Source organism: Melanostigma gelatinosum (assembly GCF_949748355.1).
Source record: "Melanostigma gelatinosum genome assembly, chromosome: 17".
In the NCBI taxonomy this organism is placed as follows: Eukaryota; Metazoa; Chordata; class Actinopteri; order Perciformes; family Zoarcidae; genus Melanostigma; species Melanostigma gelatinosum.
The window spans coordinates 19588740-19615328 of record NC_136650.1 but is presented as its reverse complement, the minus strand read 5'-3'; the positions used below and the strand labels follow the sequence as shown (position 1 = coordinate 19615328).

The 26589-nt window shown below is 42.2% G+C and overlaps 1 protein-coding gene across 1 annotated transcript in view; it reads left to right on the top strand.

Annotated features, from left to right (window-relative positions):
* The first annotated feature begins 6918 nt into the window (after positions 1–6918).
* Positions 6919–26589, top strand: part of LOC306791230 (CMP-N-acetylneuraminate-beta-galactosamide-alpha-2,3-sialyltransferase 1-like) — a 49316-nt gene continuing 29645 nt past the window's right edge. The window contains exon 1 of the mRNA XM_079287857.1: positions 6919–7029. The gene's annotated coding sequence lies outside the window, so the exon portion shown is untranslated. The remainder of the gene's footprint in view (positions 7030–26589) is intronic.

Genomic DNA, 26589 nt, shown 5'->3' with positions numbered 1-26589 from the left:
CAGGTCTCAGCCTGAGACACGCTCGCTCCCAGTGTGGGCCTCCCGAGTGCACATGTCAAACACACTTTCAAGTTCTTTGCAATCTGGCAAAAGAGCCTGTTAGTACCTCGGCAACACGGCTAAGAAGTCGAGAGTCTGAAGGAAAAACAGGCTAGGGTAAGAACAAGAATAGAAAGACACACGCACAGGAGGGAGAGGAGACTCGGGTGGGGGGTGGGGGGGAAGTTGTGGGGATATTCTGGGACCAGATATCCCCACAAAGTTGTTTTGATCCTCAGGTATATGTGTGTGTGTGTGTGTGTGTGTGTGTGTGTGTGTGTGTGTGTGTGTGTGTGTGTGTGTGTGTGTGTGTGTGTGTGTGTGTGTGTGTGTGTGTGTGTGTGTGTGTCCCAGTGGTTTTGTTTTGTTCCATCACTGCAAGCTTCTTGCATTCTACATTCTGTCTACTGTCGAAATAGCAGTGGGTTAAACTACCAGGAGGCAGCTGTGTTAATCGGACGATGATTGTCTAGAATCAGAAATAGAAAGCATAAAATGTGTATAACACACATGATCAAATGTTTATATAATCATTTTACTCTAATATAAGGACATTTTTTGCTACAAACGTACTCATGTGACTGAATTACATATTTTATTTGAGGTAAAACTGTACTTTACACAACTCCACCACCCCATTTTTATTTTCTTCATTTTCAAAGTTGCAGTCTTCTGCTGCTACCGTATGAACCATCCCGACCCCTGAGGTCGTCTGGGACCGGTCTACTTCCTGTTCCCAGAGTCAGGACTAAACACGGAGAAGCAGCGTTCAGTTTCTCTGCTCCACACATCTGGAACAAAGTCCCAGAAATCAAGATTGAAGACTTTTCTGTTTGCTGCTGCCTTTAACTGAACCAGATTCAAGGATATTAATCAATTTCCTGCAATTCTGCATTTTACTACTGTATTTCATTTCTTACACTCCTTTCCTTTTTAGCTTTTTAATGTTTTAATTTTAATGTTTCAATCAATGTTCTCAACTGTTTTTAAATCTCCTTTTCCTTTGCCTTATGTTTTGATGTTCTTAATGTTTTTTTGTGAAGCACTTTGAATTACCTTGTTGTTGAAACTTGCCTTGCCTTCTTCAACATACGGTACTCCCCTGAGGATAGACCCTTTCCATTTTGGAGTCCATGAGCTTTCCTCTAGCACCAAAATCAGCTGTGAAATGTCCCCCTCTCTCGCAATTATGTCACAACAGCAGATTACCTCGGAGTTTTGTAAGAACAGTGATGCTCCCGAGGGGAGGTATGCTTTTGAGTTTAATGAGGCCACGGTCTGTACTTCAGCTCCATCCTGAAGGACAAACATCACATTTTTAGCCCCACTTCCAATAACGCATTGCAGCCGATATACCTTCTACTTGACTATTAGCAGAGTTTTTAGACTTTGTTCATTTCAACCTTGTCTCAAAGTTTCCATGAACCTTTCTCGCCACTATAATAAAGCACAGCGCACGATCACTTTGGACTCAGAGAGGCTCAGACATGGCAAGTGTCACAACATGCCAATAACCCATCTGACGCCCACGCTGTGATCCAATGCTGAGGCACTTTCACAAATCCACGACATTGGACTTTAGGAACAAAAACTACTCCCGAGATCAAAACAGAGGGCATCGGCGTATCAATTTTGACAAGATGAGAGCTGTTTTGGATGGACTCTACAGGCTGCATTTTTTCTCTTCACCCCCCAGCACTCTCAATGCTTTTGATTATGATTTTCCATCAACGAGACAGATTCCAAAGCCCTCCTGAGAGACCCATGCTTCTCATCCCTCCTCAGAAGCCATGTATCGCTCCAACTCGATTTACTAACTGCAAACACTTACTACCTTTGATTACATCCCCAGTATTCAGTGCCCTCCTCTTGCCTCATCAACCTGCATTTACACACACACACACACACACACACACAGAGAGAGAGACAAGCTGCTCCTGCAAGCATAATATAATTGGACAAAGATTTTAAATAACGGCATCTCCCACTGGAGAGATGTTTTTTCTCCTGGCAGTGGTGAATTGATAAGCCGCTCTGTGAAATACTCCTGGGGGTCTTCGCTCTCATGTGGAGCTGCTGCTGAATCGGTTGAGAAAGAATTCAGGTCCGTAACACTCAATTTTCCATATCTCGCTCTGTCTAATCCTAATTGCCCGTGGCTGGAGCGCTACAAAACAGCAACATGCCAATAAAGCAATTAATTGTATGACTCGAACTTTAATTTATTTGTTACAGTCTCCACACATCTTAAGTAGTGTGCCGCTGTGAGCCTCACTCGAAAAGTTTTGCTTGATAATCTGAGAGTTTTTCTCCCCGGATCACTGATGTAATGCTGCACTGTTAAGACAACACAGATTTCTTGCCTCCACAATAATCTCTGGAAAAGGTTGCCGTGTGGATCTCTCTCCTTAGACACCGTGGGAGAAGTGAAGGAGAAAAAGGAGGAGTGGGAGAAGGTGAAAGACCCTTTTTTTGGAGCAGAGCCAAAAAAGCATCCTGGTTCATTTTAGGTATAATCAGGTGTGCATCTGGAAAACAGTGAGAATGAGACACACTGAATAACGAAGGGCACACCACCTCGGAGTCGACAGCCCTTCGTGATGGAAGGTCTGTTGAAGTAGAGCGATAGAGAGGAAAGCTTCCCCACCGGAGAGCAGCCCAACACGCTGGTAATCCTTCTGCATTGTGAGATGAGATACCGTAGTTAGCCAAGTGACCTTGGCTCTGCGTGAGAAGGAGATTGCCAGAGGGCTGTACGCCTCACGCTGGGAGATATTGCTATTTAGTGCACAGACACTGCAGTTGAAGCCCAGCATGCATCGCACACTACGCACTCTGAAAAAAAACAACTTCTTGTGAGTCTTTTACGGTGTTTAACATTCTATAAAGTGGAGAACATGTTTTCTTTTTGTATTTGATATTATGTGAGTGGAAATAATCATTTTCCATCTGTTCCATTCTCCACTGTGAGGATGTTCAAAATGAGCCAAAATTTCAGCCCCAGATGTGGAAATGAATTAACTTACCTCATCTCATGTGCCAATCACTGCACCAACCAAAAATAGCTGGCAATATAAAATCTACTGAATACCTGAAACCCCTTTTTCTGTAAGTTTTACATCAATAATATACAGTATATCCAGCTTTCCTAAGGATTAAGGCACACAGGGATCCAGTACACTGAACTCACTGCAATACCAATACATTGCAGCTTGGATATATTCCTGTGCCTTGGGACACTTTGGTCCGCATTAGTGACTTGAGACAAGAGTAAAAACATTTTCTCGGCTTCTAATCTATGACGTCTAATGGCAAAATAAAATTCTGAAAGTGCTGACTGCAAGCTGGGCTGTTTCTCACACTCCCTAATTCACAACTGAGAGGTGGAATAAAAAATAAAACTCATTTGAAGGTACAAATCCTGACAACAAAATGACCACAGAATCTATCTTCCAGTCATTGTTAATTGAACATCTCCAGGCTAGCATTTGGAGAGAATTGTTAATGTTCAGAGTATTGATTGGGCTGCACCGGGCCTTCAGAGTAACGTTGTCAGTGCTGCACAAAAGTGCACAAATCCAATCTTGCCCCCTTTTTTCTGTAATTACGCGCTGACATTATCCCCAACATTAAAATTTCATGACCTGGGGACAAAGGCACGCCACTGAAAAATAAAACAGCCAAGGCTGTCAATCGAAGAATGAACCCGTTAATCTAAATTTGGGGAAACTTTTGGGAGACGATTGGGAGACCATTGGGAGACGATTGGGAGACGGTGGAGGCAAAGGGTCCACCGGCCAAGGACCACATACCTGTCCCTTCCCTTCCTTCTCAACAATAATTCAGCACCATCCGTCAGTGGACAGCGACAAATAGTCACCGAAGTTCCCTCCATATCAGGATATCAAACCCATCAATGTAAGACAATTCTAGGCCTTTACTGAATAGTTGGAAGCTTTGAATATTCATTTACAATGTTAACATTTGAATTCTAAATCAACATTCGAATGCTGCGCAGCGCTTTCTCTTGCTTGGTATTCCTTTCGTTTGAAGACATTTCTGCACAAGTGTAGAAAAAGATTAGGCTATATTAATATCTAAAGTCTTTTCTCGTGTAACGTTAAGAGTGAATACTGTCTACAAACATGCAGACAAGTAAGCTGAGCAGTCAAACAGGGTTCATTTAATGTTAGAATGAAGAGTTTAATCTTACAATTCCTTTCTTGTATACGACTAGCTCTACACTGCAATACAAGAACAATTCTCTTCTCTTCTTCTTCTTTTGTGGATCAGCAACTGGGGATGATGCGAACTGTTTACCTGGGACATACATGGATCTATATCAAGAGAACTGGATACAGCGTTTGAGACGGTGCGCCATCCATTCCAAAAGTTGCTCAGCGGCACATGAAGCAAAAAAGGTTTGACTTGAGAGGATAGAATTCAGGTAAAATTACCCAGATTTTCAGGTGATCTTCTGTCTTTCTATATTTCTGTACTTTACCTCACAAAGTATTTCCCTCTTATGTCCAGAAGTCTCTTTCCCAGAGCATATGTAGCTGCATTTTAGAGCTGGAAACATTAAATTGGCAGTTTTCAACTAATTTATGCAGCAAACTTTACCTTATTTATCTAGCGAGCAACAGCTGATTTCAACCAGCTAAATTGAAGCTGGTTAGAAATGAGAAGCTTTTCTGTCTGACAACCTATTCTAAGAATAAGAATTTGACGTGTTAAATATGCCTCAGTTTTTCCTTGTAAACTTGTAAATTTAATATTTCAAATAAAATATCATGAGCCAGTGGCTATATTTGGTGCAAAACACCATGGCAACGCATGCCACCATATTCACCACCACAGATGTTGCCAAAAAGAAAGAAGATTTTACAGAGCATCGCTCTAATTCAAGCTCTACTTCCATCACCCTATTACCAGTTTAACCATGTTGTCTGTACCTCCCCGCCCACTCCATTCCCACCAGAAGCCACACACACACACACACACACACACACACACACACACACACACACACACACACACACACACACACACACACACACACACACAGTCGCGTTTCACTTGAAAGGACATAACATTGACTTACATTCATTTCCTGGAGACTTAAACCTCGAGATTACCTTTGGGGAAGTGCATTTTGTCCCCAAAAAGATGATAAGTCCCCACAATGTGATTGTGTAAACAGCTTTATGTTCCCACAACATGAGTAATACAAGCCCACACACAGACACACGTTGCTAGCAGCCGTCATTCCACCCTGCATGTTCAGCTGGCCTGTCAAGTCCCCATGCAGCCAAGTGTCCACCCATCTGTTGAACCTAAGACAGCATGCAAATCTCAACCACAGAGGAAATGCACTATCAAACGATGAACTTATCTGCATGCAAACAGTGGCTTTCCGGAGCCCCAGGGCATGCTGCAAAAGTGCATATGTGTGAGTGCATCTCCCTGCAATGCAAAGTAGCTTAGCATTGATGCAAGTCGCAGTCTTGCCCTTGGTTTAAGAGAAATATGTACTTCCTTTCAACTTAATGTATTGCTATTTTCATCCAGCTACAGTATGATTTGTATGGTAATTGATTTCAATTGCTATCAGGGGTTAATCCATTTTGTTCCTGCAGTCAGAAAATAGATTTAGCTGCAGCTTTGTTTGTTTATGGGAGAATGCATGTCATGCTTTTTTGTGGTCAGGCTTTTCCCAAAAGTGTCTCGTCAACTTCAATCACAGAGACTCAAGATGTGCAGGGACACAGGAATAATGATGTTCTTTACACTCAGGACTCACAAAGCAGCTTCAAACCTTGAACAGGCTTTGGTGTACATTTTAGATGGATAAAAGTGACAGAAATGATTATTCACAGACATGTTTAATCAATGCCTGTCTGAGGATTTAATGTGATTGGGGGTAAACATTCACTTCACTGATGGCATAAATCTGACCAACAGGTCTCTGCAGGCTATTATGGCAGATTCAACTTTAGCTTGAGTGCGTATGGACTCACCGCAGATAATCTACCATGTCACCTCTATCATCCTATTCGTGTGCTTTACTTATGGAAACAAGCGGAAGTGATCCTATAAGTCAAAATAGACGGTCAGGCTACAAATATAGTCATTGTATGGATCAAACGATGTGTGACTTACTGTAAAGTTTCACCCTCAGAGATAATGCATGTAGGATATTAGATTCGATCAATTAGTAACAGTCACTTATCTGTGTTAATAACATAACACCACTGCAATTACATTAAAGGAGGGCAGAGATGAATTCTTCATTTGTGTCTAGGAGCGTATTGGTCATTCCTGCAGCAATAAACTGGGGGCTAACAGCAGGACCTGGTCACGCATGCCAAAAAATAATCCTGCTGTGAGTGAGTGAGTGAGTGAGGGAGGGAGTGAGTGAGGGAGTGAGTGGGTGAGGGAGGGAGTGAGTGGGTGAGTGAGTGAGTGAGTGAGTGAGTGAGTGAGTGAGTGAGTGAGTGAGTGAGTGAGTGAGGGAGGGAGGGAGGGAGGGAGTGAGTGAGTGAGTGAGTGAGTGAGGGAGGGAGGGAGGGAGGGAGTGAGTGAGGGAGTGAGGGAGGATGCTGAGGGGCGTAGCGGTGTTGAGCCCCTCATGGTCAGCGCTCAGGCATTAAGCTGCATGCCTCTCATTGCCAAGGAGCGAGTACCGGTCTACGCGAGGAGGAACTGTTCGCATCGTCCTCCGCAGAATAACGCACGGATGTGCATGTTCAAGGAAGGTAGTGGAAAAAAACACGCCCGGTGTTTTCCTACTTTTAAAAAAAAGCAACGGTGAGAGGTTCCCAGTTTGGCGCTTGCCCCCCCCCCCCCCCCCCCCCCCCCCCCCTCCCTTAAATTGGACCCTCCGAGCTTTGACTGGGCTGGTGTGCTCGCTTTTTTGTTCTCCGCGGAGCCGCTGCCACGCCGCACGGAAATAACGGGACTTCACTCGCAGCCCCGGCTTCACTTTGGGTGAGTACGGAGACGAAATGCATGCTTTTTCACCGCACCGGTGTATTCTAATTCAAGCTTTTTAATCGCGGTGCAGCGCACATGAGGGATTAAAGTCTTAAAGTGCCGCTGGCCAGGTGTTGCACTGTAACTTTCTTCTGCAAAAAAAATAAAAAACCATCTGCTCAAATATGAACATGTCTAATAGGAAGCCACGGCGCGCTTTTGTTGTCTTATGAATTGGTATCGATGTTTAAACACCTGCAGATTCATGAGAACAGTTGTTGTGGTTATAATGCATTCCATAAGTCACACCCCTGCTTTTCATGTCTCACTATGAGCATGTTTGTGCACGTTGTCTCCTGATTGTTTTCGACGACCCATGAACTAGAGTCACGTTGAGGAAAAAAGCAACTTCTTCTTTTTTGAGGGCTGGTTTTCATTTCTTGGCTTCGGGTCGTGTGGTTGGGGGGCTGCTGGCGAACTGGACTCTCTGACTTCAAACACACGATATATGTTCCCTCCACTGTGTGGACTCCAGCAACTGTTGAACACACAGCAGATGTGCAGAGGACAGATATCTGTGCTGTACACGTGTGTTTGTCTTGTGTCCTCGAAGCGGCCTCAACAACACTTTCGTCCGACAGGAATCCTTTTAATTAGTTGTAAACATGAATCACTGTGTGCTTCACTGTCAGCATAATATCCCAGCGTGAGTAAACTCCAGGTTTACGGGTTACGCCTTCTGCAGTGATCCCCTCTGTTGTGTGTTTTGCACGAGATGACACCTCACTCACTAATGAAGGCGTTCATCTTTCCACTGACACTTCTCCTCGCCATTATAAATAATAAGCAATGGAGCACATTAGCGCAGCCGGCTCCTCATCACCTCACCAATCAGGTTGGATGGCGTGACCGTGGGGGACCGGGCTGCAGCATTTAGAGAGGAGGGCGGCAGAGATATGGGTGATGGGGTGCTCTGGTGGCATCCATTATGGAGGAACCCAATTACATCTGGAAATTGTATTTGCCAAAAGCAATTGCCATTTGTTACTCTGTAAAAGAGAGAAGAGCTGAGAAATGCATCTCACCCTATAATGTGCACTTCAGTCAGCCTTCACTGCATGCCTTCTCATCCGTATGTACATTGCTATTTCAAAGATCTGTGTGATTCCTCTGAGAGGAAATCCATTGTGGGCTCCTTTTTAACAACGGAGCATGGGAGAAGCAATGAGTCACCGTGAATCATGGCCACTCTCACCAGCTGCCAGCCAGATGAAGACACGCCGCAAGGAAAAGTCTGATGAAACGGCAGTCGTGCTGCCGTTTCCACTTCAAAGCACGGCGCGGCGAACAGGAAGCCTAACATCGCTCTCAAAGTTTTTGCAAGTTTCTCTAACGATCCAACTTTCGTCTTTTTGAGATCTCTCCTGCAAGGTATTTCCTCCAGTCTTTAGGTGCCGCGTGGCGTCAGGCCTGAGTTAAGTCGGCGCGGGCTTTGCAGCAATCAGTTATTCTGCTCTGGCATTCAGACTCCCTGCTCCAGACAGAGGAATCCCTGTGGCTCACCACAGACCCATCAGACCCTTTAAGTGCACTGCTTTACAACAAGGTCTGGGACCAAGACTGCAGCGGCAACGGCAGGAATGTTTCCAGTCCCTCGGGAGGTGGTCGGCATGTGTCTGCAGCATGTACAAGTATATTTCACTAATAGTTAGTGTCTTTTGTTCAGGCCTCTCAGCTCCGTCACACACTGGCTTTTTTTCCTTCACCGTTCTCCCCTTGGACGTCTCCCTTGCTTTTTGATTTGCCCTCTGTTTCCACTTAACAGTCCTGGCTGTTTTCCAAGAAACACCTCAGCACCATTCTTCTTCTTTCTCAAGCATGAGCAGACTTCTCATACTCTAAACACACGTGGAGAATACATGGCTTTTACTTCATGCGAGCTTTTACAGAACGACGTCTCGCTGCATCCCGGCTGCATTTATCGCAGACGATTGTTACAAAAAACGACAATTTAAACACGACCGATAAAGAAAGCCGTCCTGTGATTGCTGTCTTTCCCCGGTGCAATCAGCGACTTCGAGGCTACACATCAGTCCTGCAATTGGGCTCGTCAAATTCCTGCGTGGCTTTCTATCTGCGGCTGCTTGCTTGATAACGCTTATTGGCAGGTGCCTTTGGAGGAGCAGAGGAAGGGAGTCCACAGCCGGTGCTTCTCAAGAGGGACAGATGCATTCTGTAAAACCAGACTGGACTGTGCAGCAGACGTTTCCGCCTCTTGATGGCTGGCTCAGATGCATAACCACACATCTCGATAACACAACATCCCCAGGAGTTTAACTCTTGTTGTTTCTATTTTGACGGACGCAAGAGCCGTCCTCGACTTCCGTCGTTTCCTTGTAAAGCCCTTCGCTGTCCTATTTGTTTTGTGCTGCAATCCGTTAGTCCGAGAGTGTGCGCATCGCTCCCTCAGTCATCATTAATGTAAAGTGCCTTTCATTCGCCTTACAGTCCTGAGTCCTGTTGACAGGCAGGCAGCAGGAGAAATGTCTTCATTCCATTTAGAGACTCACCTACACATTATGTGTGCTATACATACGCGATCGCTCTTCAAGGCTTTGATGAGGATTAGTGTTACTTCCTGTCTGTAGTTCCTCAGTATTATTTGCAGACTGAAAAAGGGGGAGAAAAATGATTTTGTCGGTTTGACATGTGGGTTTATTTGAAGGAAAGGCTAATTGTTATGCCTCGGAGGTCCATTGTTAATTAGAAGTTATCTTGGGCAGCTCTCGCATGGTCACCGCTCTAATTGGCAGTCAAAGCTGATGTGTACCACCTGGCCTAGCCTTTAACTCACCAGGTGCTCCCAGCTCTCGGCCTTGGCATTATGTGAGTATGGCCTCTTAAAGGAAGACAGACAGCGAGAGGGAGAGAGCGGTAGGAGAAGAGAAGAAAAGACAGAAAGTGTGCTAAAATGGCGGAGCTGCAAAACAGCACTTTAAGGTTATTTCATGCTTTGTCGCCGAACAAAAAAAAAAGGTTCAGAGAAATTCGTGTAATCTTTTGAAACGCACGTCATCGCACACCGCGCCTCTTTGTTTCAGATTTCTAATACCTCAGGGGATGTGTGGTGGCAGCACATCAACACTCCCCACAGCCTGTGCCGGTTTGTTTACCTGTGTTTCGTGGGAAGGAAATGGGTTTCGGGCATGATTATGAACAGTATCAAAAAGGCTTTTCGTGTTTGTTTCAGAGTCTCTCAGAGGATGATGAAGGATGATGGGACAATCAAGTCAATTTTGACAGACATGAACGTTAAAATCGATTCAAGCAAAGTGTTTTCTCCCTAAAACAGAATCCACATTAAGTCTGTTCTGCAGTGCAGTCAGAGAAAAGGCAGTGATTTAATCAAGAGATCGTGCAGCTGCTTTTCACAATGAACTGTAAACACCAGCGGGGAACGCCGGGCGTAACTCGAATAGCGTGAGATTCTTCCGCACGTACATGATTCAGGGTCGTGTTGTGTCTCCGCGTGACCCTCGTAAATCTGGACTAACTGGTCCAAGACCATGGGAATCAAAATGTTCGGTCGTGTTAAAAGGCCAGACAGGTGTGCTCTGCGTATGGCACAAACAACCCTCTTATCAAATGAGCCCTCTTATCAAATGAGCCTTGCATCGCTGTGCCCTGCAGGACAAAAGCTCGTTGTCTTCTCACGCCACAGAGTCAAACGGGTTGTTGTTTTCTTGCAGCTCCAGCATCTAAAGTTCACGCTGATTCCCAAATGTGTCGTCCTAATTTGTTCTCTGATCACAATGGGAATTTGAAATATGAAGCGGATTTAGACAATGCGCTACATCTTGATGAGTAGAGCAGATAGGAGTGCTTTTAAAACGCTGCGTAACAGTGTTGTGTTCACGGCCTTACGGCGGAATGTGTTGCAGCAGAGCAAAGGGGCGATCTGGATCTGTGGGATTTTTTTGTTGTTGCTGTTTATTTTTTCCAGGAACTGTTCCAGAGCTTTGGCAGCATGTGCTGTCTCATACATGTACTGTATATACACAACACCCAAGAGAACATGAGTCATTATCAGCATGTACAGCTCATGTTCAATCAGCAATTCAGCAGCAGCGACAATAAGTAATAACCAATTTGCAAATGACAATTGATAAATATATCGAACAATAGATAGGCCACGAGGAAAAACAAAGCTGACTGCCTTATAATAATAATAATAATAATAATAATATTATACAGACTAATCATAATAAACAGGCCTATCACTGCTATAATTACTGACAGTGGAATCATTACTTTCCCTTATGCTCCACTACCATTGTTAATAACAGTTCATGAATTAAACATACTATGGAAAACAGCAGCTCCGTTCTGTGAAAAGGACTTCTCTTGACTGGACTCGCGGAGTTGCAGAGTGTAGCTTAATTTTGCTCCGGAGGTCATTCCAGGAATAATGAGCGGGAGAAATGTAAATACTCCTCTTTGCTTAACTGCCGGGGCGCTTAGAATACCTGAGACGAGCCAGATATGAGATTCAGCCTCATAATGAGCTGCTTATTTTCATACAAGTGGGAGTGGAGTGAAAAAGAGGCTGTTATTGCTTTGTCAAAAAAAAAAGGATGTTCTTTTACAAGAACGTTATCGCTAAATGTTGCCTTCAATTCAGCCTTTTTTCAGTCGTTTTGTGGAAAACTTCCAAAAGGTTAAATCGACTTACAATCGAGATCATTTCAAGTGTGTCAAATTGATTGTTATGAGCTGATAATCTATTATTTTTCTTTCTTTGTCATGCATATTACCTTATTAGATGAGGTGTGTCGATGTATTACATGGATATAAAGTAATGTAACGGACAGCTTCGCCATTTACTGACTTTGTTGACTGTTTCAAACGTTTTTTCAAATACCGTTACTCACCAAGAGCATTACATGACCGGCCATCATCCGTCCTCTTGAGTTTGATTCCAACCACTGGTGCTTTGCCTTTCCACGTTTGTTCATTATTGCTGATTGAACTACGACACTAGATCCGTTTCAATTCACTGCCCAGTGTTTCTGTCTCTCATCAGAATGCATGCATACGTCTTCATCAGAGCACCACACACATGCTAGTTGGCTCCTATAATGGTTATGAATAATTACCATCTTCAGTAATTCTGTAATCAGCATTGGAAGTGCATCTGGCTGGCGTCTGTGTGGATTCACCATGAATATCAGAAGTCTACAGGCTCTGTCTAGTTTTCTACTTTTCATTGCCTTGAAGGCTGAAATGAAAACCTATGAAATCAAACTTGATTTTGTTTTCTTCATTTGGATATGCCAAAGTGTAATGAGCTAAAGGTAATAATGACAAGCAGCTAATTTCTGACAATCTATTAAAAATGAAAACTCGCTGCACGTTTTTGCTTCGATAACAACTGCGACCTCATTGGACACGTTTCTACTATCTGAGTACATCTGAATCTAGGATGTGTCCAGTTGCCCTCTTCAGACTGAGGGTGTTTCTCTGCGCACACTTCTCTTTGGATCAATCCACAGAGTTTGTGTAAAAGTCCACGGTAAAGTAGAGTTCTTCGGATATCCAGGATCAACTTTTGTCTCAGCTGGTGTTTGATTCGGCCGTGGGCTTTGGTCCGCTGTCGAGTTGAAAGATTGTAATTCTTCTTTGATTTGAACATTGTGTGTTTGTTCCAGAGGGCAGTGGATTTTTCCCCAAAATATCTTGGTATTTGAAACTTTTTTTATTTATCTTCCCCTCTATCCCGACCAGAGCCTCTGCCCAGCCTTGCAGCGTGATACAGCACCAGCAGCACACTTAATGAATACCAGTGTCATTTACAGTGAGTGATCGACGATCACTGGAGCCTTTTCTTGCCCCCAATAACTATGCAACGCGTGCTATTTTAAAATCTCTATTAGTTCTGCATATAATCGTTCATTTGTTTGCCCACCCACCTATTCAGTCACTTCGCAAGGACTGTGTCCTGAGGGGTTGTTTGGCATTGAAACCTCTTCATGCCACACTGGACCGGCATCCTTCACTCAGCTCCTCTTTGCAACAATGCTGAGCTGTGCAGGGTGACTGGTGTCAGTGGCATTGTGTGTCCTTGTTTAAACATGTCTTCATTATGCAGCAGCTTCAGGCCAAGGGCCGACCAATAAATTGTATTTCTATCAAAATCTGGATTTAAAAAGAAGCTATTTTGACTTACATATGTAACAAGCCAATACTGTCCCATCAACCTGTAGAAAATGAAACACGGTCGCCTGTAAATGTACACAGCCGTAGTCAATTAACATCAATTATCTGAGACGACGAAACATTCAAAAAGTATCTCTTGGCTTGGCTGTCATCTGGAAAAGACGACAGCCGAGACTCCATCATAACCTTCCATCAAACCACTACGCGTCATTTATAATATGAAAATGAATGAGCTTTAGAGGAGCTGATTGGCAGAGTGTGTTGCCTTTGGACAGAGCCAGAGTAGCTGTTTCCAGTCTTTATACTAAGATAAACTAGCCGGCTGTTGGCTGTTGGCTGTACCTTCATATTTACCACACAGACTAAAGAGTGGGACTGATTTTGTCATCGAGCTTAACTTTAAGGACATCATATGATTTTAAACTCATTACCTCTAAAGAAGACGCAACATGCCCATTTTGAGGTTCATACCTGTATTTCGGGTTTCTATTAGCTCATGTTAACATGCATTCATGTTCATTTTTCTCATACTGTATCTGAATACACCTGTATTCACCCTCTGTCTGACACATTTTAGAGCTTTTCAGAAATCGGTTCGTCTAAAGTCTCTGAATACGGGCTGTGTGTATTTCTACATGGATCGAGCTTCTTGATACTTTCACAGTATTTATAGAGCACTTGGACCTGTTTCAAGAAAAATCTCACTTTTTACAAATATGTGACCTTTAAAGTTAAATCAGGACTCCAGAGCTGCGAAGCAGTCAGACGTAGCACTGTGTGAAGCTAACGCTAACGTTAGCCCCAGCAGCAACTTATCAGCAGTCCCAACTCACGTAGCTGGCCTACTATAGGCTACTGCTGTTATCAATACATATTTTGAATGTTACTGCCTAAAGCATTTTTTTTTACATCCAATTCTATTGATGTAGACACCAGATGATTTTTTTTTATTTTGCTTGGTACGAAATGAATCTTATTTCATACTGTAGATGTACAACAAATAAAGGACAGGAGTTTAACATAATAATAGTAATAGAATGAAACATTACAAAATAGAAAACAATCAATTCAAAAATGTAATCAATTTAAATCGCAGTGTTGGCTCCACATCAAATCCTTCGGTATTAAAACCAGAAAGTTCAAACTAGTCCGACACGCCTCTCCGTGTCATTTCGCGATGCCGAGTGCACCTTCTTTTATAATTAAGATGAACTGGATTTTATTTATAGGGAGTCTGTCTTGCCACCTGACCGCACAGCCCAGAAACCATGCGAACGTTTATGTCCACAGAGCGGGAAGACTCCAGCACACAGTGCGTACTGCGGCTGTTAATATTGCTGCTGGCCTCTTTGCTTCCCCGATGAGCTGCTCTCATTCATCTCAGCCGAACCTCCTGATCTTGCTGAGATCCTGCTGCTGTATCACCTCCAGTGTGTGATTACAGTTTTCATTGTGTTTCAGGCTGTGTTAACTGACTGGGAATCTTCTTAGTTCCCTCTTTTAATCTTAGCCTTTTCAATCACATTTAAAATGTATGAAGCCCTCATTTGAATTCACGAATGTAGGACCAACAGTTAAGAACCACAAATTACAGTGTCATTTTGGTGTACTTTAAAGATGTACCATAAATTACTAATGAGCCCCAGTAAAAAACATTTACATAAAAGCAAAGAAGAGATACAGTGGATTTAGAGGTACATGACACTATCAGTATCTGGATGAATAAGAGAGACCTGTCAAAAAGATTTAGAAGTACTATACATTCTCAAATACGACATGACATTTATTTAGCTCACCTTGCCTAACTTCAGAGAGAACCAGTGCTCCTGAGCTTGAGTCTATGAGGCTCTACAAACCCTTATAGCGTCAGTTTTGGACGTGTCAGGGACGGCGTGTCAATATCGACGCTTGTTAGGTGCATGCATGGCTTTTCCAAAATAAAGTTCCTTCTTCACAGGAAGTTAGGTTTAGGCAACAAAACTACTTTCACGTCAACGGGTCGGATCCTTACGCGGGAGCGTTTAATAAGTCGGAGTTAGTTGAACATCGCGTACAGACACTTAAGGGTGCTTCCATGCATCTGTATCAGACACCAAGGGGAAGCTGACCAAGATCTGTTTTTCACAATAATGATAATAATCATAAACTGTATTTGTATTGCACCGTTCACACAAGAAATGCAGCACAAAGTGCTTTATAATAAAGGAAAACGTCAGACTTACTAAACGTAAACTGGACGTTAAAGTTTTACGTCTTACGCACAATTGAATCAAACACAGACCCTAAATTAAATGTTATGAATAGATAATTAATCATTTATAACACAGACAAAGCATTAGGTAATAATGCAGGATATTGTACTTTAGTAATTGTACTTCTCCCCCGTAACCAGCTGACATAGCTGCCTTTATTTGCTTGTTCTGGACACAAACAAATGAAGAGCATCCCTAAGACTCTGCTGAGCATTTAAGTTGTCCACACGGAATACAACTTCATCAAAATCAAATGTGGAATCAGTATTACTTCGTGAGAGGTTTAGCAGTTGAACCATGTACATGCAGGCGGTATACGGGCTAGATGTGTGGAGATGTGTTGGAAGTCCAGTTTTCACCCTCAAACCTGAATCCAGTGAGTGAAGAGTTAAATGTGCTGCTGGTGATGTTCCTTCACCTTTGATTCACCGCCACACTCGCCCATGGAGCTTCACAGCGTGACAGACTTCATCTCATTTCTTACAAATGGAAGCAAAAACTAGTGCCTTTCAGACCAGTTTTCATTTTCATTGATCAAACCGCTGGATTTGTCTGTGAAGCCGGTGTTACAGATGTGTAGCTATCAAAGCGCTGATGCCGAAACAGGAACACAGAGTGAAGGACATGAAACAGACCTCACCTCACCTCACCTCTCCAGGTAATCAAATGACCCGAGCTCTTAGGAGAGAAAACTGTTTCTTCACTGTTGGATCCAGTAAAGATGTGAATTATACACATAACTTTCTCATCATTCAAGTAAACACACAAACCCTTTGTCAGGTTAGGCCTCGCCATCTCACAGGGGCTAGTAATCATCTTAAAGCACAATACCAATTATTGAGTTCTTCCTTATCTCCAGTGGCTGCTGACGATTGAACTTATTCTATTTTATTGTCCATCAAAGGACACTGTAGAGATGAACTATTTTGTACGTATCCACCAGAGTGATTGTGATGTTCTCCCATTGAAACGTGCCCCGAGGGTGAGTTGCTGTTTCATGATATATAATGATAACTGTGACAATGAATCCATTGACCTTGATGGAATCAGTGCCGCATCGACATGCAGAAGATGTATGGGGCTGGCCGAGTCAAAAGAATATCATTTCTTTTGTTCAATGCAGATTAAAAATCCCTGAAAAGTGCTACACATTTTAGCCGCTCATATTGTGGATACATAAAAGCCTCTGATACATGTGTGCTTATCTAGGAGCACCTTCTGCTGCCGTCAGGTTTTCCCCGCTTTTAAATCTTAAATTCCTCCACTTTTGATTAATCCCCCGTCTGTGATTGACTCTCAAGATGCTGATTGAAATTATAAATAAGACCATAAACCAGTTTAAGAAACAAACAATAGCACATAAGCAACACCAGTCCTTAAAAGCACATACAGCACAAGACAAAGGCCAGATTAGAAAAGTGAGTCATAATTAGCTTTTTAAAGCAGCAGAGATGTACACAGTTTCCTGACCGTGCAGGACTCTGCATGTGAAAACAAAATCCTCTAAATCATTCCTGAACTTGATGGGAAGCCAGCTTAAAAAGGATAGAAATGCATTATGGTGAGCTTCTATGATTATTATTGGATTTCACATGCATGATTATACATGTTCATACACAGACTGCTGTGATACAAATACAGCTGAACATGCTGCAGAATGGACTTCATTGTCTGTCTGTCCAACATCCACAGTTTCCTTTTCTTTTTTTGAGGATTACAGTGCTCTTCTTTGTCTTGACAATGTGTGTGTTGAATAATCAACGCACAAAATCAGTGGTTCCATGTTTACGTTCAGTACCAGCACAGAACAATGAACATCATTTTCCTTGCAGAAAGGGTGATTAAAACGTGCAGTGAGTTGAACAATAAGGCTGGCAATATTCCTTAATTTCATTTTTCATCATTATATTACAACAACGAGAAGACCGAGACCAACATTGTTGCGTTAGTCTGTCAATACTTTCCCAGCATGCATTTGGTTCTCAGTCCAAAGCCCATTGTTTCCTACTCAAGATGTAAATTATTAAGAAAAGTCACAAATATATGAGTGTTTTTTTGGTCCTAAAACAGCTAGACAGACATACTAAATATACTGTAGACATAGGGCTGATTTTAAGAAGTATGTATGTGTGTCCAGGTAATAAAGGAACTTGTCACAGTGCAACTAGTGGCTCATTTGAAAGTTTTTCTGGACAACAATTGAGCTCTGGCACGGAGGAACAAGGTTTTGGATACACAATACTTGTCAATAGCATCAATTAATTGTTGTTTTTTGCCTCTTCATAGGATTTGGTGACGAAGAAAAATACAAAATATTACCCAACTTGTCCAATGTACACGATGTATACATTTTATTTTTAAAATGCATTTTAGTGTCATTTAAAACAAACACATCAAGTGCCGCTCATCAACGCAGGGAGGTTGGATGTGCAGGCAAGAGCAAGAAACACTCATCAAGATGCAACCTCTTCATCTTTGATGCCAGAGAAAGAGAAAGTAAAATCTAATTGATTGACTTACTTGGCCAGAAAATAAATTGCTTCTACACATTCTCATTAACACAGAGTGTCTAACTCATGAAGCGTGGTCATCCATCAGAATCTCTCAAATGTTCCTGTCGCCGCTGGCCACAAGGCAAGCGTTAAGGATGCACAGAGACACAGATCCTTTGTTTTCACACGCATGAGGCATGATCACAAACATCGCTCCACGATCAAAGCCTGTCAAATGCTCCCTTTGGCCCATGTCGTCTTATTGATCAGGTGATACGGGATGTGCATGGCAGCACGCACGGCGTGGTTTGAAGTGTTGTGTGAGTGCAAGTGGCAGTGCTGTGCTGATTCACAATGTCAAATCACAGTGAACGTCGTTGTGGTTAATATTTTCGGAGGACGGGATTTCTTGACAAGGACCTAAAATGTAGAAGGTACACATTTTATTTTAAACTTCTTCGCACCAGCATGTATCACGGTGAAGCTTAGGCTGCTCGGGACTGAAAACCTATACACACAAACAAACAGATGTTACATTCAAAAAGTATTCCCAGTGCCTTTTGGAGCTGTATTAAAAGTTAATGCGAGTGGAAAGGTAGGCTGAGAGGCAGGCTATTCTTCAGAAAACTGGAGAGCAGCCTCAGAGGGTTCCTGTTAGAAGCTTCAGAGGCCCCCAAGAAAACCTTTGAAGTGCCCGAAAAGCACCCTATACTTATTTAGAGTACACTGAGGGGTCCGTTGACTCACAATATGAGCTCCAGGAAGGTACGGCATGCCAAGCAGAGATCACCAACAGAAAATAGAAAATACATTTCCTGCTAAATATTAAAACCATCTTCTCCAGAGGACGAGACCTGCACTGTAGATCAAAGGTAGATTATGTAAGATTTATGTAAAATAGCACCCCCTGCAGGCGGGGTGCACAGAGTCAAAATCAAAACAAAGACGGCCTCCCACTCCGTGCTCCACATTTATCTCAAGGACAGGACGCAGGAGCTGAGATCTCTGAACACGTTAGTCTGTTAACCTGCAATTAACGCATTAACGCAAACTTTAAAAAAAATACTTTTCATGTTGCAAAATCAGGTCGAATAGCTGCCAAAGATAATGACATTTCCATCAGCCTCTACTGTACTTTGTGTTTCCTGCTAATTAGTTCGCATTTCTTGCACACTTGAATGCTTAAACATTGGTCCACATCTTACGTTGTGATGTTGTAAACCTATGGCCAGGTAGTATTCACAGAAGTATTGTTTGATATCCGGGGCTGGAGGAAAAGCATAATAAAAACTGCCATGTGAAGTGAAGTCAACTCTGTGCACTGTTGTAATGAAGGTAACGTGTGTTCCATACATGCACTAAATCAATAAATAATATAAATAACAATAAATCAATGTCCACAACATTTGGTACACAGGAAGGTAATTAGCCAGAGGGATTAGAGCAGTTTTTGTATATTTGTCTGTTTGATAAGACGTGGGAATTGAAAAAGCAGTATTGTAGTTATTGTAAATAACAGACACGTGTAGTTTATATATTCATGTGCTTGATACATGGGTTGTCATGTTTGGATGGCAAAAATGCAACTCCATGTTTTGATTTTGATTGATATTTACAGCCATTCCACAGTGTTAGCAAGCTCATCGTAACAATGCAGCACTCGTTTATTATTAACACAGTTTAAATATGCAGTTGATTTACAATATTTCACAATCATTTGTCAGCTTTCATAAGCATACAGAACAGAATACCCTTTCATCTGGATGGAAGATTTTAATGTTTTTAAACCGATTTGAGAATTTTCTTTTGAGGAAAAAGTACACAGAGTCGTCATAAAGCTCTGCTCTGGACTGAGCACTTTGAAATATTAAAAGAACGAGAACAGAGAATCAAGGACATTTATATAAAAGCAGACATATATGACTTAGTCAAAACCAAGTAACACGAACAAACTCGCTGTTCCGTCATGAATAATTCTGTGAGCCAAAGTAACGGGACATTTGTGCACTGAGTAAAAGGAGTGCGTTGGGCAGAAGTGTGTAAAAAGCACGCTGGTCTTCTACACATGAAACATTTAAATGAGCCCTTTCAAGGTATCAGCCCTGTCCTGATCTCCCATCTTAGGAGAGATGTGTCTGCCAAAAGAGAGCTCTGGAGAAATCAAACAAGTATGAATGTATCCCGTAACCTCCGCTTCCAGTCCCAGAGCTCAGCCAAAAAAAGTGTTCTGTTTGCACATTTCCTTGTGCTGCGGAATGAAATTCATTTATTTGACTTTTGGTTTGACATTTATGCAAAGTAGTCCGTCTGAGCTGACTGGAGGTTTCAGGAAATTTAGGAGAAAAGTAAAGGCAGAAATATTCCGTGTGGCGCTCGCTGGTTATTCTTCTAATCGGCAGTTATTGATAAGATGGTCTTAGTACCAGAGTTGCTTCCAACTTCCTAATGATATGAAATATCACACCAGCTCCTTTTAGATTCGAGAATTTTGAATGTGTTCATTAAAAGTCTAAAATCTCTTCGTCGCTTATTGATGACAAAGCTATTAATTGGTGTTTCACCGCATTTGATCAAATATGAATCCAGTATTGAATGTCATCAAATTGGAATTCTTTTGAATTTGTTCTCAAATCCATCTAGGTTCAGCTCTCAACATGGGTGTGTTGGAGCTGTCCTTGTGATGACAAAACATGTGCTTGATGATGCACAGCAGTGCAGGCAACCAGTGAAAATACCTGGAATTTAATTTAGTTGCTGGAACTCGTCTCCAAAGCGAGTGAAAAACCATCAAAATAAACCCAGAAACCATGAAAACGGCTCCGCCTTATATTGGGTTAGGTTGCTGCAGTGGAAAAGGAGCTATGATTGATTTCAATTGCAGAGCTGTACTGAAGGTACCAAACATCAGTGTATTGGAACAAAAGGAAAATGTGCAGAAAACGTATTGGTTGTGAAGTTTTATGATGTAAACAGATGGAAAAGAACAGTGTGCCGGCCAGCTGCATAGAGTCCTTCAGTAGATTTATACAAACACAGCATTGGATTAGTGGGAATCAATGTGATTTATAATCCATTGACTTGGTTCTCTAATGGGTTTGTGTAATTGATGTAAAGGTCTGAAAGGACGCAGCAGCTGGAAAAGCAGCTTTCCCAGCACTTGATCTTCTTTTACTTACAAATGTATTCTAGTATTTGTATCTGATCCTTGTGTGATAAGATGACGACACAATATTTTTTTTGTACGTATAGTGAGTTGCTTAAATCTAAAGGGAAAAATAATTGCATTGATGTGTGAATATTGTGAATATAATTAGGAACGCACCGATCCGACTTTTTCCATCCCGATACAGATACCTGAGCCTACACAGAGTGCCGATCCCAATGTCTAACTACCTACTTTACTAACCTTTTAAAACTAAAAATAACAAATACATACATCGATATAAATGTATCGAATGTACCGAATCATTATTTATTAAAATGATGGTATCTAATACCTGATAGACCGATTATCACCAGTACCCGATCCAGCTATTTGGGTCAGTTTTGGGCTGGTATCTGGATCGGCGCATCTCTAACTATAATTGAATGCTTACTCTAATTAAGCTAATCAGATAAAGACTTCTAAATGTACCATTGCTGCTTTTCCTTTATCAGGTTAGCATTGATTGTTTGAGTGTGTGTAAATCCACTCAGTGACTGTGGAATAGTGGTACATTTCTCCTCCATCTCTTATTTGTCTTCTTATCTCCGGTTTGTCTTCTTATCACCTCGTCCCATCTTAACGGCAGACACTGGTGAAGCCTCACATACAGGACATGACGGTAATGAGAACAACTTCATGAGACATCTGTGTATGTTCATATTAGCCCTGCAGGTTGCACGATGTCAAACATTTGAAACCAATCCAGCGGCAGTGAAATGTTTGACTGGCCTCTTAAAGTCTACTGTCTGTGGGATTCTCCTGCATTTGTCTCTGCGGAGGCACCAAGCCTCCTGATAAGACAACATGTTTGAGGAAGGACTTTATAGAGACCAGGTGACTTCTCACTCAAATACTTGAGTTGCCGTTTCGAAAGAAACCTCAATGGTGAAGCAGCATTGTAAGCAGCAGACAGCGGCTGTCACAGCAGGTGCATACAGCGGAGTATTTACTTAGACTCTACTGACCTTTTTTGGGCAGTGAAGCAGCGTCGGATTGCATTTGTCCTTATTTAATTGAGCACCACAGAGATGTTTTGCGCCAGCAAAAATGAAAGAAAATCGGCACTCAAAACTGTGCTTGCAATATATATTTCGAGGCGTTCTTGTTCAGAGGCACAAAATATGAATGGTGGGTAAATGTCTCACAGTGTATCCAGCCACCGCACCGCATGCATCACCGCAGGCTGAACACTGTGTCGGACGTTTTACGACTGAGAAAAGCAGGAGCAAATATCTGCTGTTGTGTCAAATACACTTAGGGAGAAAATAATATTCTGAAATAGTGTGAGAGACACAAAGAGAGAGGGAGAAACTGACATATTTCATTTGTTTGACAATGTAAATACTTTAGTGACAGTGAAGAACACTGCAGCAAATACAAGATGCTTCATACCATCACGCCGCTTTACAGTAGCTCTCCGTTTAACACAAGACGAAAGGAAAGCAAGCTCTGTTATTTATACATGACTTTACTTTTCTGTTCCATCAGTGACCTCCTGCTTGATTGTTTCTGACCTTTAATTGCCGGAAACAGCTCCAGTCCAATGCGTTATGACTGATGCAGCTAGTAATACCTACTAACAGCAATAATAATTACCCCCCCCCCCCATTGTCCGAGTTAAAGAGCTAGTAGTTAAAAGATGCTTCTGCAGGTCAGCTTCAACATATACTAAACCCCCAGAGGCCCCTAATCATGCTCATTATAGACCTTAATCTTCTGGCTTTACACATGCAGCAGGGTCATAATTAACGCACTATTAACGCATTATTACACGTTTAAATTGGTCCTCTCCCTAACACGTGTGTAAGCACAACACAGTTTAAGGCTGCAGCGAAGAGAGTTTGTGTAGTTTGGAGAAACGTTTTGCATTTTTTTCAATTTGCACGAGTGAAGGCTAATCCAGCATGTGCCAGTGTAGAGATGTGTTTGTTTCTCACGTCTTTATTAATGATGCAGGGAATTATTGATCATTGAAAACTGAAATTATGACAAGAAACCAACATTAGCATTTACATTTAAGTGCATATGGCATACGCCACTTTTGATAAATCTTACTTATCAGTCATCGTCCACTTTACATCTAAGCTACTGCCTTTGAGAAGTAAGTCTTTTTCTGGGAAACATGTACTCATCTACAGTATAAAATGACCATAACATGTCAGTGGTGGGTTATTAAGTGTATTGATTAATATCAAGAGGTTAGTTATTTGTATGGACTGATCCGCCAGGTAATGCACGTGTTGTGCTCAGTGACGCCACCATTACTGCTATGGCGACATGAGCACCTTTACTCTAACAAAAGATAAAGATATGTGGATGTGGAAGTACTTCACTCACATTAGTGTGGAATTCGTTATCACACAGGCCTTGGGGGGAAATAAGAGAGCAGAAGAGGAAGTGCTGTGGAGTTATTAGAGGAACGAATGAGCAGGAACTGGAGGACCACAATAGAAATAAATGATCCTTTAACTTCATTGTGTTATCCTCGACATATTCAATATGTTGCTGTGTTTGATCTGTTTTATATATATATCTATATACATATATATATATATGTCAAATCAATCATGGAGGAATTATTTTTCTTTCAATGCAATTAAAGATTTTTTGTATTTTCATTGGATGAAACACATTTAATTAAGAATCTGAACATTTACTCAAGTTTACTATGTAAGAATAATTTTGAGGTACTTTCCAAATGGTCCAAAACCCAGGGATTGGATTTACTGACATTTGTGATTAAGTAATAAGCACTTATTCTCCATTTGGCATGCAATGACTATATTATCAAGATCCAATAAGATAATCTTTTGTTAGATATACAGCGGGGAAAGATGCTATATTGTTGCTGTGATTTGAACTGCTCGATGGAAATGGACGTTAATGCGGCGTTCATCAGATCCTGACTAACAGACTGTATTACTTACTGACACAGACAGATCCCACCACTTACTGCTCCCAGCACTGCCGCCATGCTGGGACTGAAACAAACTGGCTGTTGGTTCATTTCGGACACCGCCAGAAGGCTCCGAGTCCGTCCAACAGCCCACATGGCGGCCCCGCTCACGACTACTTGGGGGGTGTTCACATTATTAACAACCTGCAGTGGTCCGATAACACTGTGGCAATAGATTAAACTGGGCAGTGATGGCTGTTCTTACTGAGCAGGCGCACGTTATTTAATGCAGCCTGTCTTAATCCCACACACTGTCACTGAAAAGTCAGCCAAAAAGTCCATCTGGTCCCAACACAATTATACTTCTTATACTTGTACTTCTTCAGAGTATTAAGTTCTGGAACTTTTAAAAACGTTTTTGAGGTCCTTTTGACGAGGAGAGTGGAAAAAAAGAGGCACAAAATATTGTTTTGTGCCTCTTTTGAGAATAAGCAACAATCAGTTGAACGTGATTTCTCGAGACATATCGTCTATCTTAATTGGCCCCTTAACCATTGTGTGCTTTTTATCAATTTCTCTTGGCGACCAGTAATTTGTAACAGCACTGATTGAAAATATCTCCTCCCACTCAAGCCTCTACACTGTCTCCCCCATCCCTCCCTCCTCTGCTACTGGCACACATGTCGCATTTTCACTACAGAGACGAGGATGCCAGTTAACAGGCCGAAGGTTCGAGCGAACAGCATGCAGAGCACTGCGACTGTAATAGCGTTTGCATTTTTGGTTCAAGAGCTTGGACACGCACACCTACTTCTATAAATGCATAAGTGACAGAAAGTCTGTGATTTTCAGTAGCAGCTCCCTTCAACAAATTCTCGAATCGAAAAACTGGCCTTTCACTTGAGACAATGTTCTACGAGGGAATATGTTAGTGAGAAGCGAAACCCCTTTTTGTATGCGCTCCAATTTGGCATTTCAAATTGCTTTTGCCGCTGTTGTCGCTCATTCAAACTCATCTGTTTCACATTAAAAGCTGCTCAGCTGGCAGAATACTTTCCCCGGTCTTTTGTTGTGAAACATCCGCAGGAAGTGTTGCAGCTATACCCATTAATACATTATGGCAAAGTTGAATTGGTTAGAGTTTGTAAATCATGAGGTAGAAAATTATATCTGTGTTAAAAAAGCAAATGTAGCTTTCAGTTTCAATTTTCAATTGTATTTGCATCGCCCGATATCACAGTCAATCTGTCAACATACGACATCTTCTATCTTTGGACCCTCACATTGGTTATGTAAAAACTCCCCGAAAAAACATGGGGGGGCGGGGGGGGAGACACCTTAGGACCTCTCTCCCAGGATGGGCAGAAGTGCAATAGATGTCATATGTACAGCATGATTTGTTACCTTATTAACTCCCCAACTTTTACACACGACTAGCCTGTTTTTTCTCAAGCCCATAATAGTCAATATTTCAGTCCGGATTAAAGAGGTGGACTGACCGACGGATAGACCGACATTGCCATCCCCAGAGCCACACCTCTAGCGGGGGCTGAAAAAAATAACAAATCAAAGGTCGAAGTGTGGCTGAAAGCTGCACAGAGGTGCAGATTGGAGTGGGTAATTGGGTTCAGCAGTATTATCAACCCTTTCACATTGCATGATTCAATATCAGTTTAAAGGGTAGATCTTTCACCATTACGGCTCAGATGTGTTGCTCACTTATGGCACTGTCTTCCACTGCAGAGCTGCGTATAGGTTGGGAGAGAAGATTGGGATCATTGGGGGCAGGGAGTCTTTGTTCCAGAACAGAGCACCAGCCAGAAAGTGAGCTGTGAAAGCCAGAAACGTCAGCGTTGTCGAGTCATTGGTATTGATCAGCAAAGATATCAATACCCTGCAGATATTATAGTCAGAGGGCTGATTGTATCTGTAACTGTCAGGTGAAGCGTTTCGAGGTTGCTTTCCTGATAAGCTTGTTCACCCGACCAACAAAATAGACGGTTCAATTCATGAGCTTTTCTTTCTGATCTGCTGTCCCTGTGGTTCGGCTTTGGGTACGTTCAGGCAACAAACACTTCCTGGTTAAGGTTGTAAGGACAAACCATGGTCATGGTGCAAAGACACCATTAATGAGTGTTTGTAGACGACGTGATAAAAACACTTTGTACCATCCACCCAGATCCAGACACGCTTAATTTTCCTTCCACTATAAGTACATCCCACCACTTCCTGCTGCCGCTCAGTACTACATGTAAACATAGGTCCTTTTAACTTGGAACAAACAACCAATGCTGCCGTTCTCGGGAGAGGACAGTCTGCTTTTCATGTTCTTCTTGGCAGAAGTGTTTTTTTGTTTTGTTTTTTCAAAATGCAGAAGTGGATCTGGAACAAGATCAGATACAGACCGAACTCCTCAGTGGATCCGACTGACATTGGTGGGAAATTCATTCAGCACAGCAGAAAGGATGATGTACTGTAGTGACAGATCCGCCATCGCGGCAGACGTCAGAATAA